The sequence below is a fragment of the Hesperophylax consimilis genome, chromosome 7 (assembly GCF_061612785.1).
Source record: "Hesperophylax consimilis isolate HC1 chromosome 7, BYU_Hcon_1.0, whole genome shotgun sequence".
NCBI lineage: Eukaryota > Metazoa > Arthropoda > Insecta > Trichoptera > Limnephilidae > Hesperophylax > Hesperophylax consimilis.
Genome location: NC_142842.1, coordinates 20185227 through 20204916, shown reverse-complemented (window position 1 = coordinate 20204916; position 19690 = coordinate 20185227). Strand labels below are relative to the sequence as shown.

The 19690-nt window shown below is 34.9% G+C and overlaps 1 long non-coding RNA gene across 1 annotated transcript in view; it reads left to right on the top strand.

Moving 5' to 3' along the window:
* Nucleotides 1-11082: 11082 nt before the first annotated feature.
* Nucleotides 11083-19690, top strand: part of LOC149422459 (uncharacterized) — a 188767-nt gene continuing 180159 nt past the window's right edge. Inside the window, exon 1 of the long non-coding RNA XR_016302417.1 lies at nucleotides 11083-11212. This is a non-coding gene — a long non-coding RNA (uncharacterized LOC149422459). The remainder of the gene's footprint in view (nucleotides 11213-19690) is intronic.

Sequence of the window (19690 nt, the reverse complement as noted above, 5' to 3'; positions counted from 1 at the left end):
CGGAGAATTTGAACAAATCATCAAATTTCAACGTTCATTTCCGGGTTCTGTTAAAGTCCTATTCAAGTTCTGTTATTATATCATTATAGGCTAGTGGCTTGACAGAACTGAAATAAAAACAGAACTTGAAAAAATCTTTCGCATAACTGGAAAATGAGCGTTGAAATTTGATTTGTCCTTAGTCTTTAAAGTTTACAAACCTGCCACCCTTATGTTGTGACAATTAAAAGACTGCTAATAATTTTGAAACTTGTGCAAAGTAATCTGCACACTATTAGTGGCACATATATTATTACTTATATCCTGATATTCGATATACGGCATGTCATCAGGATGCGCAGTATTATTTCATATTCTGTTAATACAAAATAGTATTAGAATAATTTGTGATAGGTTTAAGAGTTGTTTATAATTCATAGGATCGATACGTTGCTGGAAATGGCATTAGCCTTGCTTTGTGCACAGATCTGATTAGCCAGGTATTTTCAGCCTTTCTCTATCCAATCTTCTCATCATCACTCTCTTCACGCTAACATTACATCCCAAATGAGGATGCCATATACCCACTGGCTCCAGTTCTGTGGGCAGAGCAATGAGGATTATTTAAAAACTCGTACAGCTTCGGTAGAAGTATTTGGCTACGAGATAAATCGCCTCTTTTTCTTTATTACAAACGACGCGTGTAACTGAAAATAGGTTACATCGAAGTAGCTATCAGTGGCAAACTCATACTAAACCCCCATAGAAATGTATTTTCCAAATGTTTTGAGCACGAATAAAACTATTCATGGAAAGCGTATCATGTGTATCCGCTGCGTTACTAATTCTCCTTATTATTCAGCTGGAACTAAGCCAGTGTATAATGATAAGGGTTGAAATAATGAAACCGCATTATCTTGTCAAACCTCCTCTGGTTGGATAGGCTGTAGCGAGTAGGCTGTAGGCTATTTGGGGTAGCGCGGGCTCGGTGCATTCCCATCTATCAATCATAGTAACGAGAGATGACAGTGGCCCGCCTGGGCTCTACAGAAGAAAGAAGGCTGTACCAACGCACAGTCTCATGGGATAGCAACGCCATTTTTTTGCAGATAGGGGGGTAGGTCATGGGGTCTGTCAAACTGATGTAAAAATGCCTTTATACTCTTAAAGTAAAACACAAACTTAGGGGATGTGTAGATTGCAGGAGTAGTGCAGTTCAATACCTTTAATAAATTAGAAAATAAGAGAAGAAAATGCATTCATACTTCATCAATATTTGGTGCATGGTCCTCAGGCTCACCCAGGAAGCCATGGCAGTGATTATTGTATTTCACACTTTTGCTCTTTTTTTTCTACTGGCGCTATTATTCATGTTCTAGCAGCTTGAATTTTGACAACTTCTTAACAGATGTGATTTCAGATTTTTGTAGCGAAAAGAATTATCGTGATTATTTTTTGGAATTATGCCGTATCACGCTTTTTTCTTCATTCGGACAGGATTACAGTGTCCATCATGGTGCTCTGATGATAATTGTAATACTGTCCGATACTTTGACTAAAGATGGATGAAGAGCAACACGCTATAAAAACCCAAAAATTTATCACATTTTAACAAAAAAAAGCTTTTTTCCATATGCCTATTAACCTACCCCTTAAACCTGGCTTTGACCGTTGGAAAGGTTTTGAATTTTAGTTTTAATTGCATTGCACTATGTAGATACCTACCAATTATTTCACGTGTTAACCCATTGGCATCCGAATTGTTTGGCTAAAAAATTGTCCTTCACATCCGAATTAATTTTGTACCAAAATTTTTAAGTGCAGTGGTGTACTAAATCTTGCATAACTTTTAAACTAAACATGCAAACGAAACAATCTTTTTTAATTTACTTGGACATTGAAACAAGGTATGTAAAAAACATATGCATTGTAAAAAAAATACATTAATATGATTAAACGAGGATATGAAAATTATTTTTTTTCAAAAACCATTTTTTTTTTAAAATTGGATTTAGAAAAGTTGTACATTAATCATACTTATTTCCATAATATATATTTTTTGCCATTGAGGCTCTTGTTAGCAGCCCACCATGCGATTTACGAACAAGCTTGTCAATTCCCGAACCACACGCCATTTTGAAAAAATTCAATGAAGCTGAAATATAACAAAATTTCAATCGTAAATATCAGGAAAAAATTGTACCAACGGAGTCCTGCCAATTACTACGAAATAAATGCTTAATTATCTACAGAGCGATTGGCATTTAAAATTTTAAACACAGATGTCAATAATGTATCCCTTTTTCGTTTTTAAGCCGATAGACATCAGACCCGCCGGGACGGCGTCGTTAGATTTTAAGACACATCGCCGTACACACGCCAGGAATGCGTCGTTTGAGGCCAATGGGTTAATAATTATCAATATTTTAAAAAAATGTATTCATCAGAAAAAGTGCATTACCTCTGTTTTATTTTTAATGTCTTCCATCGAGGGTAGAAAACTCTAGCAATAGTCGTAGTACTTTGAAAACCATGAAGGGATGTTTCCCTCCTGCAGGTAGCAGGCCTAGGGGTTGATATTGCCCAAATTATGGAAGAAAGGCGCGGGGCGGCCAATGTCATTATGCCGACTGATGATGACTCCGCAACTTGCAACTTCACTCCGCATCGAGATGCGCTTTTCACTGAATGACACTCGTGACTCTGCATCGGGATGAATCATTCATGGTGCTCTGTGTCTTTTTATTACTGTTGCAAAAATAATGATGATATCAGTCGCAAATCATGCAGACAGACGCTGTGGAAACATGCGCTACGTCCGGAGCTGTGGAGCTCGTTAATTTTAATACTTCTTTTGTACGAATATTTTTAAAATTATTGTATTTAAACAAAACATAAGATAACTTTATAGGCCTTTTGAATAAATTCAATTTTATTTCAAAGTAGGGTGCCAACTTGCCAAGGCACCAAGGAGCCAACGAGTCAAAGCACCAATAATACCTAACACCTATTACAATGCCCTTGAGGTTTTTACTAGCGACAGATGGCGTTTGGCTCAGAGCCGGCCCTGTTTATGTAGCGCCGTTTTTGAGTAAAATCTCATCAAGGGCACTGTAAAAATATTTAAAAAAGAACGTAATCATTGAAAGCAATATTCTTTCATGGCAATATTTTGACTCTCAAAGGAAAAATGTGAAACAGAAAATGATTCAGTCGCATCTAAGATTTGAGTCAGGACTTTAGCTTTGGTTATTATTCCAGGAAAAACGGCCAGGTTGAGTTTCTGGGTTCAATTACTATATGCGACCGAATTTTTTTCTGATTTTATGGTTTCACATTTTTTGTTTGAAAGTCGTTAATATTGCATACAATCCTTTAATGATTAATTATTAGTCAGTGACTCCTTACCATCAGATTATTTATTACCTTTAGACTAACACGTCATAATAGAAAGTCTTAGCTTGGAAAGATACGAATTGTCACTCATACGACAAAATATTAAAAACACTGCATATTGCGTACTATCCTTCTTTATTATTGCTTTTACATTTATTTGTTAGGAGATTAGTGGCAAAACAAAAGTGGGTTTTATTTTAAATAAATGTATTTTTATTGGCCAAATGGTAAAATTACACGCATGTCAATTTCACATACCAAGATTACACACGGACGAAATTACATATAGGCGAAATTACACGTGGAGATAATTACACATAACCTAACATTAGTTTTATAGTTTTGTTTTAATTGAACGTGAAATTTATTTAGAACACCATACAATTTAAACCAATTAAAATTATGTTTTTCTGACGTGTGTAATTCCAGTAGGTGTAACTCAAGTGTAGCCGTTACTTTCTCTTATCGCAATTTTGTCCACGTGTAATTCCGTCCATCTGTAATTCTAGCAGTGTAAATTGGTACCTGAAATTCTCGCCTTTGTAATTTCGTCCAAATACCATTTTTATTACCTACCCACGGTTCTCTGTTTTTTTTTTTATTATTAATAACCAATTTACATATAATACATAATTAACGAATATTATATAATATTAGTGGTAACAATACCTCCCTAATTGAGAAATTCTCGTGTATAGGGAGGGAGCACTATCAAATTGACAGTACTGTACATACTTATCAGTTGTTACAATTTGGATGCATGAAGGACTACTTTTTTTATAAACAATGAAAATATAATTGCAGTTTTTTTTTTTTGTACATAATGAAATTTTTTTTATACATAATGAAAAATATAAGTTGGCATTTGTTTTGTACATAATGGAAATACAGGTTGGCACATCGTAACACATAGGTACTTAAAAATTATTTAATAGTAAAATGTTTTTTGAGTTTTTGTTTTAAAATTTTATAATTCCTCTCGGATATTATATATTATATAGGGAGTTCGTTAAAGCTTTTTATTGCTGAGTATGTGTAATGATGTTGGGCTGTTTTAGTATTAAGTTTAGGGATTATTATTTGTCCTAAGTTTCTCGGTCTACATAGTGCTAAATGACTTTATTGTTAGTTATACAAAGAAAGTGTGGCATTCCATACGAAATACAGGTATGATTTTTAATTAAAGCTTGTAAAATTGATGGAATGATTTGCAAACATCGTGAAATCCACTACTTACTACTCACCTCCTGCATTTTGTAGCTCGTGACTTTAAATCGTTGTTACTAGAGAATTGGGTAATCTTCGTGTAATAATAATAGGTGTTATTAAAGAAGCATGTTATATACAGCTCAAAACTATTATATCTAGAGCAGGGGTGCTCAAACGGTCGATCGCGATCGACCGGTCGATCGCGAGTGCTTTTTGAGTCGATCTCGAGAAAAATTTCCCATTTTTCATGCCTTCTTTTTTATTATTTATTTGTAGCTTGTAGCGGACTGAGTTACTGAACGGAGTGTTCTGGAACATTGCAGATAATATCAGATATACATCTCATAGCCACAGCATCTGACACAAAATTCTGGTATTTTATATCTGAAGACAAATATCCGAATCTAAGGCAAATCGCCCTTCAGTTGACGACAATGTTTGGGTCAACTTACTTGTGCGAGTCTGCATTTTCTGAAATGAAGATAATTATGTCAAAATATCGCAATCGACTAACTGACGAACAAATGTCATCGTGCTTGCGATTAGCACTCGGTAATTACGTGCCATCGTATGAAAAGTATGCTGAGGACATGCAGTGCCACGCTTCAACATCCAAAGTCATTATTTAGTTAAGTTTAGAAACTAGAACTCGTTTGTTTTTTGTAAGAACCAATAAACTTGCAATTTTGAATAAATATAAGTTTTTTTATTGACTTTTTAGTGCAGACCTCCACCTACCTTGACTAAAAAAAAATGCATATTGCGAACTAATTTCTGTCGTTCCTCCAAATTCTATGTGGATTCGTGGCCATGCAATTGTGCAACTTCCCTATATATACACCTGCGCCACGATACACTCTACCTACATAGACGACAATCCTCCATCACACATACTTGCAGCCTCTCAGAGGCGATCGATCGGAATATAATAATATTGAGGTAGATCGCCAGCAGTTCAAGTTTGAGCACCCCTGATCTAGAGTATTGAAGCTAATATATATGAAGTTTCAGTTCAATGTTTCTGTACATTATATGGATTTTTATTTAGAATTCACACAATTTTCCCTCAATGCAAGGTGGGTAGTTAGTGTCATAAATTATGTTGCACTATTAACCAAACATCCGAAAATTCATGTAACAGAATAATTCACCGGTTAACAGAATGCCGAATAATCACGTTCACTCGATCACCGAACCGGCAAGACCAAGTACGAAATGCCAAGAGTTCGAGTGAAGCTACATCAAGTTTCCCAACAATATTAAGGTAGTTGCTGCTACGAGCACCAGGAGCGCAGAGCTTGTAGAAGGTAGTGTGGAGACTGCATAGGGTAGAGGTAGAGGGTAGTGTATTGAGGAATGCAAGTCACGTGAAGATGACTGTGATGCACCCTAATCCAGAGATGTCCCAGTTAACTACTAACTAGAGGTCCAGCCACCCAGAATACCAGAGACATAGGAAATGAGCGTGCCAATAATTCACTTTACTAGATGACTTGAAGGGTTTCCTAAATATCCTGACGGGGAAACATAAATCAGAAATTGCTCATGATGAGTCATGCAGTAATTAAATGGGTTTATTGGTACTTAATGTTGAGCGAAATTAGTTATTTATGATCGAAACGAATTAATACGTTCTGTGCCGTTAAAACTTGCTGGGGGTTCGTCTGGGGTCAGAGCATATGTGGAACTGATTTAATTTATCTTCCTTGATGATTTATCGTATTGATTTATTATCTAAATAAGACAAACAATTGGAAAAGTTTAAAAACGTGATGTTATTATTTTTTTTAGGTAGTCTAATGTCACTTAATATCCATGTCCACATAATATGTTTTGTACATTTTTTTAACAAGCGCGCGACTTCTTAAATAATTTATTAGTACATAATGGGAGTATATGAGACAATACATGATTCTTTATCTTTTATTCATAATCTTTGTGAAGAAACAAGAATTTGGATTTAATCACAACGTCAATGCTTACTACCAACATACATGATTATTAGTTTCCCAACCTCTTCCTACGCATATTAAATTAACAACAATCAGCGGATTAATACGTTGATTGGATCGAAGTGTAATCAAATATAGACAATGATAATTATCCATCGTCTCATTATTAACAACATCGTATTTACTAGTATACTGTATTTACGCCGGAATGGCACCGCTCGATATACATAATACATTATAGGAGGTTGTAGCCACATCGGCTCGCAGCGTCAAGTATATTACTCCGTTTGGTATGGTCCGCGGCCTCTACGCGGTAACTAAGTGATCAATTTAACGAATTAGATCTCCCCAGCCACATGGTGTACTTGTACTGAGGAAGGGCTGCTACTTGCTACTTCGAACTCGCTACGTAGATAGACCGTAGATAGTTTAAAGTATAGACCACATCACATGGAGTCTTCTAGTTAGGGGAGGCGAACTACAAACTACTCCCCGGCGGGAGGAAAGCTCGTACTCTCCAACGTAATGTTTCACGACACTATAAATAATTTGACAACATTATCGTTCAAATAATAGTATAATCTCAAGCAAAAGAAAATCTTTTTGAAACTCTTAAAATTCCTCGGCTGCAAGCAACATTTTCCATTTTCTGCGGTGGTAGTAGGAGATTTTCAAAAATTTGGCAGCTTATTCGTAATGCGGGAATGTTTAACTATCTTAGTAAAAAAATATAAATACGTATTGTTCGTCATTAAGTAGCTAAGTATTTAAGTTCCTACCAACAAATCTTACGATTTCAGAGAACTTTGTTTTTTATTTACTATATTTTGTGATGATGCAAAATAGGATCGTAAAAACAAATAAGCTCAACGAACTGATTTATTTGAGATCGAAATGGAAAACATGTTTATACAATTCAGGGAAGATTTAACTCATTTTAGATAAAGAATTCAGAAAGTTTCTCGCTCCACTAAAAAAATCCTATTCTTTATTTTTCTAAAATATTTATGTCAGGTGATAATATTATCAATAGAAATTGGAGTGTTGGTGTGGATACTATTTACAAAAATACGAGGAAACCAAAAATTTTCAATCTTCGTAAACGAGTGAATATGCAATGATTACCATTTCACTTTTGACGATCCATTACAATTTGCCCCCAACGATCCTTCTCTCCCAGTCTCCCCAGGAATGTCAAAACTCTGTCCAGAAGCAATATCTTCATCTGTCCCCTGTCCAGGTCCTGAGCCTCGATTCTCCATTCCACTCGTACAACGAGTGGTTCGACCCACGCGTTGATCGAGTGGAATGACTTTCGACGTTTGCGAATGTAAGTATGTACCTCCGACGAGAATCGAGAGTGAGAACCAATGTATAATGTACTTTCGACGGCGATTGCGAGCGACCTGGATTGAAGAATCGATACCCTGGTACCAGATGGCTTTTTACACAATCTTAATGGCTTATTCTCCCTCGCTCGCTCTCTTACGCGACCAATCCAGCTAGTCCTAACACAACTAGGCTAAACAAAGTTATTTTATAGGCTTGTTATTAGAATGTGACAATGTAAAATAAACAACACGTTTATTGTTTTTTTATCTGTATATGAATCTACTTGCTAACATCAATAGCAATGTAATCTAAAAATAAAAGTATTTAACTCAACATATTCAACCTTCACTTTTTTTATCAAGATTTAACCATAGACTTCCTTCAAACATCTTCAGTTTCGTTGATTTGTTTTACTTTGTAAACGCCTCATTATTAGAACCGCACCAGTAGTGTACAGGGGTATTTATGTCATTATTAGTGTGACATTGATTTCTCATCAAAATGTAAATTATTGTCGATGCTGTGGGGGAGAAGTGCTTTTATTTTATTCTGAGAGTTGCGCCTGTAAATCACATGCGCCAACAGCGGCAATCAATCCAGAAAAGTGCCAAAGTTATTATTACCTCCCCTCCCTCCCAACCCCCCTCAGCCAGCAGCCCTCGGAGGCTTCCCCTCTGGTGCTCAGTCCTTAGTAAGGTGATTGGGGTAACCAAGGTGAGTGGGGGGGGGGTGAAAGAATCTTGAATCTAAAACTTTTTATTACTTTGACATCAAGACATTTCCTTGTTTTGATTACTTTTATTTCGGTAGATTCCAAAATCTTAACTGTTCTCCTCCCTTGAAATTTTTGTGCCGTGGCCAACTAGGATTTGTTTCCTAATGTATTGTGAAAAATCTTCTTAAGTAATCTTTTTAATTTGGCTTCCTTCAGATTCTTCGGCTAAGCTTTGGTGGTAGGTTTATTTCTATTTTCTTTCAATCTTGCGCAAACAATTTGCTATCAAAATACAATTCGCAATAACTGTTCGTTACTTATATTTAAATTTAAACCAAAGTGCGTGGTAAAATAACGGTTTATTTTTAAAAAATCTTAAGACCACACACCCAAATTACATTTCACCAATCACAGATTACCAAACAAAAGCCTTCGCCACTCTGTGAAACTTTCCCACATTGATGGTCACCCTCGGCATAAAAACTTAAATCCGCTCTTAAAAGTTTTTTACTGCCTGAAGTTGCCACACTCTACTGTCAGTGACACAAAATACAATGGCAACTCGGTAATCTCGCTCACTTTTACTTTTATTGTTATTTTTTTCAATTTATTCCGTGTAAGCTGGGGTCACTGTGTAATCAAAGTACGTATTGTATATATATATTTATTCTGAAAATCCCGTTTCAGCACACAGAATCTGAATAATACTTTGAAAGAATGAACTTTGTTTTGTTTACTCGGTAAGAATGAACAGCACTCGAGTTTATTACTATTGGTTTATTGCCTTAGCATTTATTCTTCTCCTGCGCGATGTTTGTTTGCAAATTTTAAAACTACTGTTAATTTTCTTGACTCTAAAGTCAAACCGTGGCTGATTCCTTCTATTCATTTGTATTATTCGTATTTTCCGCTTAATTTTGTTTCAAGATAAATTCGGGTATCAACTTTTTTGGCCGCTGACACTTGAAATAAACGCTTCCCTTTTGACATTACAGTGATCCAAGAGCACGCCGGACGAGAGAATGAATTTTCTCTTTTATCACTTTTACTTAGCTCGGTTTGCATTTTAGTTTCTAGTATTTAGGTGTACTATTTTAACCTAATGAAAACAACTGTATTTTCGTTTATCTTTCGGAATTTTATTATGAAACTATCTAATGCGTAAATTATTTTTTGCGTAACTTGGTCGATTTCGTAGAATTACATACCTTTCGATATAACAGTGTTTTCGTAGTTTTTCGGCAACGCTGTTGCTTGTGGATCACGAGAATTCGACGCGGTTAAATGTTAATTTTACTAAAAAAAATGCATAATTTATTTAGCTGAAAAGAGTCAAAATATATTTTTATTGACTCTTTACTTTTAAATCTCAACAGATATAATGAAATACAAAAAAAACTTAATTCGTTTGCTCAGCACGAATAAAAGTACTTTTATTTCGATGAAATCGTGTTTTTTCTTGAATCAATCACCGACATACATTTTAGCAAAGTTTTTCTTTGGATCACCACACAAGAAAGCCTGAAGCAAGTAGATCTATACACTATCAAAAAGAGAAGTGGGGAAGAAAAGTGGAAGATGAATTATTAAAGACGAAGGAGCTTACGTGAAAAATGGTGGTTCCAATGTAGTTTAAAATAGCCAATGATGTTTAAGCTTTAAATTATTCCGTGTGATGTCTCTTCCTGAACAAATAAGATCATAAATAGATGTAATTATTATAATTTACGTAAAATAATCCATTTTAACTTAAATGTCTATTTGAAATCACGAAACTGTGAGTCCAGAACCTTTGCTACAGAGTTTGGCTCTACCATGAAGTCAGAGCAAACTCTATATTATGTTGAAACAACTGATTTATTCCACATTTAGTAACAAAATTTTGCAAATAATTATTTTAACTATCCCGCAGCCATGTGGGGGAATAGGTAGTACCCAAAATTACTACACTCCTTATATTAGCTTAAATATTTGACATATCATTTTAGTATTTTACGTAATACATGAGTTACCATTAATAATTGACGGAATAATTGGGGTTTCTATAGTTTAAAAGCCTATAAGACAGAAAAATGTATGGGGTCGTCGGAAGACCCACTTGGTTTTGTGTTGTTTGGCATCTTGGCCTGTCAAGAGTTAAAAATGTTTCAGATAATTGTTTCTAACTCTTGTCTTGACACTATGTTGAGTAGTTACTTATTCTTTGAGGGACATACCTCCTATTTAATTTTTATAAAATGAACCATATTAAATATCTTAATTTTTTAGAATTATCTTTTGAAATTGTGTGAAGTTATGGATTTTTAATTTTAGTCATCCTTGGTGTGTTTAGACACATTGTTTCATTGATTTGGCACAGAATTGACTATTTTTTGTTCAGTATAAACAAACACAGCAGAACACCACTAACAAGCTTGCGTTTCTCGGTGAGTCGATCTAATTTTAGAGTCATCTCCTGGGTATGTGTGAGCGGAGAGCAGTGAGCAGAGAGTGTGTTGTGTGCGTGTTGTGTTTGGGGCAACAGAAGCGCGCCTGTTGCCTGTTGTGTATGGTTTATAAAAGGTGTTAAACAGAAGACGCGCCATACAGAACGAGTTTTCCGATGACCGATGAACGACCATTACATCCGGTAAAGACATTTCTAATTTTTTTGCCGCTGCAAGCTGCAATCCATTTACATGTTACAAATATAAAGAAGTCTTAGTACGTAAATTCATAGCAAATGCATTCTCGGTATTTCTTTTAAATTTATCTATAAATTATATTATTTGGTAATAAGCACGAGAGGTAGATTTTTTATGTTGAATAACATTTCACGTACCTATCTATGGATTGAGGCACGATTTACAAGCTATCCACGGGGTTTAAAACTTCTTTATCATTTGAGGTATGTACATACGTAGATGCTTTACTGGAGTTCAGAGCCGGAAAGACAGTTTTAATGTTATGAGGCTAAAGTAGATGGGGAATGACATGGCGAAGAGATGATGATGGTTGTGAACAGTGACGTGCACAGATTTTTTAATCAGGATCGTATGAAAAACAGAGGAATTCATAGATATTAAATAAAATCTTACCATCGACAATCCCCTTCGAAGAAGCTATCGCTAAGAATGATGATGTTGACTTGGATTGGCAAAATAACAACAAATATTTAAATTACCGCTTCATTTAAGTGGGTGGAAGATACTCTCAGCATTGCCCTGGTGTAAGACCACAATTCGGAATTGAAACGTTACTATAAATGGTTTTGGTCGTGTTTCTCTTCGGATCTGAACAGCCAGGTTTCCCCACCTTCCTCTTCACCATCACCTTCCCATCCCCACCACCCTCAGCCTCACAATATACCTCGAATGGGGATGCCATAGTCTCACTGGCTCCAGACGGTTGGGAGCAGTTAGGAAACTTGTGCGGTTTCACATAAAACAATAATTTTGCAAGCCAATTAACGGATATGTAAGAGGTTCATATTTTTTGCACTACATAAATAGACAATTTATGAATGTAAGACAACTTTGCAAACATAATATAATAAAGTTGATATTTCGTTAGATATACTAATTAACAGAGGCACCAACAGATGGCGGAGTATGTTATTATTTGTACCCAAAAGGCATGCCCTTTTTCGGCACTAACACAAACGAATAGTAGATTACAGTGATTATTTGAATATGACGCGTACGTGATTTCGGTTACTTAGTTCCGGCCTTTAACACCTAATATAACGTCCCGCATATTTTTTTAAATGTTAATTTATTTCTTGCAATAATTTTATAAATTTAACAGTAGGTAGTGCTTATGTGCCTTTATAAAATGCAAACCTCTGGTTGCCTAGCAGATTTGATCACTAAGCGAAGCAGTAGTGTTTTTTTTTCTATGTATTTTACAGTTCAATTATTTCAATTATAATAATATTACTAAAATTTCCTTTTGCATATTTATATGTATATATATTTAAATATTATAGTGATTCGTGAACACCTCACCAAGATAACCTGTGCTGAGGTGTTCACGTGTTTTTTTACACAGTTACACAGTAATTATTAAAAGATAGTATTTTGGGAAAATCATGTTAAAGAAATAGACATGTTAACAGAAAATATTTTTTTAGAGATATACTCATATGGACTAGTGTATTTAATGATCCTTCATCAATGCGCTATTATACTCATATGGACTACTGTATTTAAATGATCCTTCGCCAATGCGATATTTAGATATATACTCATATGGTCTAGTGTATTTAAATGATCCTTTACCAATGCGATATTTAGACATATACTCATATGGTCTAGTGTATTTAAATGATCCTTCTCCAATGCGATATTTAGAGATATACCTACTCATATGGACTAATGCATTTGAAACTATTTCAAATCTACTTGTGAACATGGCTTATGTTGAGAAGCTATGAGCAAAAGAGATTACTGCGATGACACGAAAGTTGTCAATCAATGTTTAACTATAAACCAAACCTAATGTAACGAACTGACTTCTTATACAAGTTCTTACCATGTCTATGTCTAATAACTTATATTTGTAGTTATAATTTTCACCTCTTTTATAAGGCTCAACGCTAAACAAATTTAAATTTTTATATCTTTGTCTAAATCGTAGGTATATTATTCTTCGTAATGCGTTCCTAACATTCATCGATCATAACCAATTCAATAGTTTGTCAACAATGCATTCACCGGTAAAATCACATTGTGGGCTATCGCAAGACAACGACCGACAGTCCCCATCCACCCCTCTGTCGAGAAGGCAGTAACCAGTAACTGTATTGAAAGCACGCGTATAAGGTATAACGATAGTATTCCCGGTGGCGGGTCGGGAGTAGCAGCCAGCCGGGATGATGCGATGACAGCATGATGTTCAGCCAACACAAATAAACGCCATAACAAATAAACAGAGAGACCCAATATATACGTTGTACACTCATGGGGATAAGAAAGGTTACACGGAATAATTTTAATCTTCTCGTATTCCTCTGTTAGGCTTGCTGTAAAGTGGAGATTAGGGTTATTTTTGCGATTTATACAAAAATACCAGATTCTTGGATAGAACAACTGTTTTAATTTAAATATGCCTATTTATCAACGTTTATGTTCAGCATAGTCCTCATATATTAAAGAAGAAATGCGACGTGGGCGTGTTTCGTGATCCAAAAGTGTGACCATTCGTTTGTTAAAATTCAAACACAGTACTGTTTTTCATCATCATCCAAAAATTCAAATGGGATGGCGATGACGACATCAGGCAAGTTTAAAGAGACAGAGCGCTTGCTACAGCGGGCTAGAAGCAAAATGTACAACCTAAATGAAGTACCATCAATACAACACAAGAAACATGAAGGTTTTTTTATTTTGGAAACCAACATACATGAAGATGAGGCAAACATGAAGTGTCACCCATACAACAACCTCCTGTCTGCTTCGGAACAGGAATACCTAGTTAGGAGGACTGGAAATAAACTACTTTACTTTGTTTTTGTAAAACGGTCATTAAAAAACAAATTAAAATTAAATTCAATTATATTCAAACATACATGGAAGGCATTTCTATTGGTGTACTATCTATTCAGTGATAGTACTGAATATTTATAAACAAATATGCATTAACGAGTAAAACATTATGTATGTTAATTCATATCATCAATGTGCAATGAATATTTGTTTGGTTAATAAAGTTTAAATTATGGTTCTCATAAGAAAAGATGATGCACGTTGTAGATTACCTTGTGTTTATCGTTTGATTAATGTTTAATTTTTATTGTTTCAGGTAAGTCTTCGACGCATTAAATATCACGGGTCTTCATATAACTGTCTTCACAACTACTATTTTCAGGTAAGAATGCGAATGCTGATTCTTTTTGCAGAAGATAATATAAATCCGATTATTTGATTTCATGAGGAAACAAAGTTTTTTTTAAAAACAATTTTTAAGTTTGGATTCCATTACTTCTGTTTAATGCCATTAAATAAAAATCATATTTTTCATCAGTGTGAAAGAAAATCGAAATTTTAAAAACTAATGATATGATGACACTTAATTTTTTTTTTAAATTGTGTCACATTAATTGAGAATGACACTTAATTAAAAACGCCAAAAATATAATAATATGAATCTGCGCAAGAAAAGTTAAACGAACAGGGTATAATTAAATAATAATAACTCCTGTTAAATTGCATACATGAGTGTCACATTCTGCCCCGTAGTGTACGCGGGGCAGTAGGTACAGTCCCGCCCGTAGCCAGATGCATGGATTTCATTAACTGCTCGCGCCCGTATTATTTTTATTTCCCAGCTCCGCCAACAAAACACACATTTAGGAAGTCGTTTAACACCCAAATCCGGTTAAACGCATCGACCAATGTGGTCTACTGGTCTGGTGGGACCAACACGAACAACTTAATACCGACATTACCTACTTAGGTACTGCTTTATGTACTCCTGGAATACTGAGGTCCTTCTTTATCATAAATACGCAAGTATGCGATACTCATGTTGTGTACTCACATCCTAAACATCTTGTCACGTCCAATTTACCAACTATGAAACAAAAATGAGTATTGCTAATTTATTATGAATTTCTTCAAATTAATCGTGATCTGGTTAAAAATTGAATTTCAGGACCTTAACGAATAAATTAACAGGTTTCCTGGTAAAATTTTAGTAAAATACGAATGTATTATCACGATGTCGGAACAACTGTCCATGAATATCCTATTATTTTCGCATTTCATCATTATGTAAAGTATTAAGGCAATTCAGATGCATGAAGACTGAAGAAGTGTTCCGATATATTAGGAATTTACTAAAAGTTTATCGGGAAACGACCTGCAATCCCGTTTCAAAACCAGTAATTTGAGGAGATCTTAATAAATTAGCAATACTCATTTTTCTCTGTGTAACTTCACTATCATCCAAAATTTGCTGTAGCTGTCATTCTTTTGACTCTTTTGTTCCTAGAATTGATCTTAACACACGCATTGTGACAAAATGTCTAACACAATTGACGCCATGTTTGAAATCTCGACGAAGTGAGTAGCAACGACCTCGCCCCGCTGGTCGCGGGAGACTGATGTCTCCAACGAGTTTAAAAAATATCGGCGTGTACCTATGTACCTACCTCGTGCTGATGTATGTCCAAGTACCTTAAATCGTCGAGTATCAGATACTTGTGTATCCCTTTAGAAGAAAGGCCTGATTGTTAAAATATTAAACCTGGACCCCCATCTTTGGGAAGTAACGATCACACCGTGGGACGATGATGTCTCCTTGTTTAAGTATTCATTTAATGTAGACTATAAAATAAAATTCGCCTTTCAGACTCAAAGTACAGTCTGCGGTTTGTTATAAAAGAATAAATCATTTTGGAGTTTTTGGTTGAATTGTAAAAAACTTTCAGTTCGTTAGTTTCAAATTTGTAGACATTAAAAAAAGTATTTTTAAGGGTCAGAGTCAAGATCAAACCTTTTATTATTTAGTTATATGATCTGAGGATAAATCTAAGTACCTACATATAATATAACAACTATTTATTCATTTAATTTTTTCTAATAATATAATTTCGTTAGATACATTATAGTACATGTTTGATAACGGTAAATGTTTGTTTGCAGAATTTTAAAATAATTGGATCGGTTAGTCAATATTTGAAGAACGATGGAAACTTGATTGACCTAATTTGTAATGATCGAATTACGATCGCAAATTATGAACATGAAACATGTCATATAGTGAAAATGCAATATAATTTATTTCGTGGAAAACACAACTAAACTAATTATAATACATTATAATAATGTATCTATACTTTTATAGGTACCGTCACAGCCGCAGTATAAAATATTTTGTAAAGTTTTTAAAGTCATATTTTTTTTTATTTATAGAATAAGCAGTCTTAAATTAAAGTGTAAAAGAAAGTAATTTTAACCAAATTGAAGACTTTTAAGTTATTAATTTAGTGACATGCACAGAGTTTTCCAAAAAGAGGTGTTATTTTGAATAGCACGCTATTTCGGTAGATATTACTTTTGAAGCTGTTATTTTTTGACATTTGACAAGTAAAAACTACGACATTAATAAAAATGGAACGATACACGCTTCAACAACGCATTGAAATTATTAAAATTCACTTGAGTAAATCAAATGCAAATCATCTTGAGTGATGAGGCCCATTTCCACCTCGGTGGCTTCGTCAACAAGCAAAATTGTCGCATCTGGGGCTCGGAAAACCCAAGAGTTATTGTTGAAAAGCCTCTTTATCTTCAACATAGGACTGTTTGGTGCGGTTTATGGTCCGGCGGAGTCATTGGACCTTACTTTTTCGAAAATGAGGCTTGAGCAACAGTTACGGTGAATGGATCGCTAACGAGAGATGATTAATGATTTTTTATGGCCGGAATTGGATGGTATTGATCTGGACAACGTTTACTTTCAACAAAACGGCAGTACGTGCCACAAAAGCAACGAAACCATTGATCTTTTACGATTGAATATCAAAATAACACCTCTTATTGGAAAACCCTGTATTTATATTAATTCAAGTTACAGTTGAACATGTCTACATCTCGTAAGGCATTGTGAGTTTTACAGATTTACAGTGTGGTGTTCTAAATAAGTCGTTCGATCTAGTCTTGTGTTCGAGGCAACGAAATGCATCTTTTCTAACTTTTGTATTATCTAATCAATAAGACAATTATTTGTATGAGAAGGCGACATCAGAGATTTTTCTGCGTTTATATAGAGCGGAAGGGTCACACCAATGATCGCTAAGGCGATACGATAGGTGTTACATAAATTTGTTTTAGATATTTTCAATACAATCGTTTGGAGCCAGAGAGACTATGACATCCATAATTGGGGTATGGTATGAGGCTCAAGATTTTGGGGAGGGTTAAGTAAATTTAAAGTGGAAGATAAGGGAGTATCTGGCAATTCAGATCTGGTCACCAACACGGTTAAACCAATTTCAAGCAACGTTTCAATTGTGAATGGCGGTCTTAGACCAGGGCTATACACAGAGCATCCTCCACTCTGCAATGTGCCGCAAGTACACTATATATTATTTTTAATGAATTGTGAAATAAAACAAGTTAATCAAACACAATTTTCTTGCTCAAGCCGGGATTTGAACCCGCGACCTTCGGCTTGCTAGTCGAGAGCTTTACCCCTGGATCACGGAGGCGGTCATGTATGTTTGATGTTGGGGATTCCAAATGACTGAGGCGTTAAATAAAAGCGTTATAAGCATTTAGAAGTTGTCAAAGAATCGAAAGTGTTAAATTACCTCATTTTCTCTTATAAGTTTTAACAACTTGGCCCCATTTGTTTTGCAGAAACTTACGTTTGACCAAGTCGTCAAAAGCCAATTCAACGCCAATGGACCTTCCAAATCTAAAAAAAACAAAATGGCGTAGAATGCCCATTTGACGACAATGTTACGTTGGATTTCTACGAAACAACTTAGCCTTAAAATGCGTCCTGAAAATAAATTCAAAGTTACACTTTCGGAAAGCCAGGCCCCAAAGCTCAGAATAAATTCTCACTTGAACGAAGATGCATAAAAATAAAACAGACTTCGATGAGAAACATTTAGGTACAAAGTTATTACATTCAGAAATTAGTATCCCTAAACTATACATACAAATATACAGGTACACAGAGCCATCATTACAAATATTTGTTTCTTATGGAATGACTGAAGTCCGGTTTTAACTCGACCGTTTGGCATTTTGTGTGTCTGTAAATGTGTTTGTACGTTCCATTTCCAGTTCTAGATGGTGACCGTTTTGAACACCTTTCTATTCCGCAAGAGTTTATTCCGCAAGAGTTCGCATGAGCGTGGACCATTCCACGAGCTGTCAAATCGGAATAATCAATATTATGTTACCAACCTGCCTAAAGAAATTTGAATAAAAGAATTTTCATTGGGATGGTGACATTTCGACAAATTGTACAATTCCTTAATTGATGTTTTAAAAAAAAAAATTACATGAAATATATGGTTTATGCTTGTTAATATTAGTTTTATTTCTTATCATAGACAAGTTAACACCGCTAGAAACAAGTACCCACAGACATTGTATTTTGAACATATTGTAACAATACTTAAGTAAGTAGGTAGTTAAGTAACTACCCACAAATCTCATGATTTCGGAGGACATTTTTGCTTTGATTTATTAAATTAAATAAAGTTAGAAACATACTTTTTTGGACCTGCATTAATAAATCCTTTCCTACAGCCCCTGTCGTAATCCGCCTTACAACTTACTCACAACGCTGACCAACCGGGTGGCGATATAGTTCTATTTTCTTAATACTTAAGGACAAGGGCGCTCTTGTTAGGTGTAACATAAAATATAATTTTTAATACACCGTTCTCATATGCTAGTATCATGTATGTACAAGTACCCTGCCTACTTACAACGATTTGTCGCGTGATAAAATATCATGGAAACTACCATCCTTGAGATGTTCCTTCACCCATCCTTACAGTGTATACACTTCCACCAGAAACACAGACAATATTTGAGCATTCCATTGCGAAATAAAATGAGAAACATAAGCTGTAATGCCTCCGCGAATGACACCAACAGACAAAAACACTTGGGCGCTCGACGCGCACCACTCGTGGTGTTTTCAATACAAATTTTTTCACTCGACAAATAATTTTATGCGCGTAAATATTCGAACAAATAATAATAACGTGTGCGGTAAAACTATTCAACTCCCGCTGTGTTCTTCTGTTCTCCTGATGCGAGTAGTTGGGAGTTGGGACCACACCATACCGGGGTAGGCGAGAACTTGTGGAGTTTCAGGATGTTTTGTGTGGGCTTTTATGTTTCAATGTTGCATTCAAACTCTCAAACCATACAAATATCGCTTTCTCTTTGATGGTGAGAGTAAAATTAAAAGACAAATTAAATAAAAAAATAGGAAATACTACAAAAATTTTATAACGTAAGTAAAAGAATAAAATATATATTTTATTAGGTTTTACGACCAACAAGAATATATCTAGTAAGCTATCGAAAATTATACAAAAAAAAATTAAAGCTAAAGAATATAAAATAATATTAGTAAAACATTTAACAGTAAC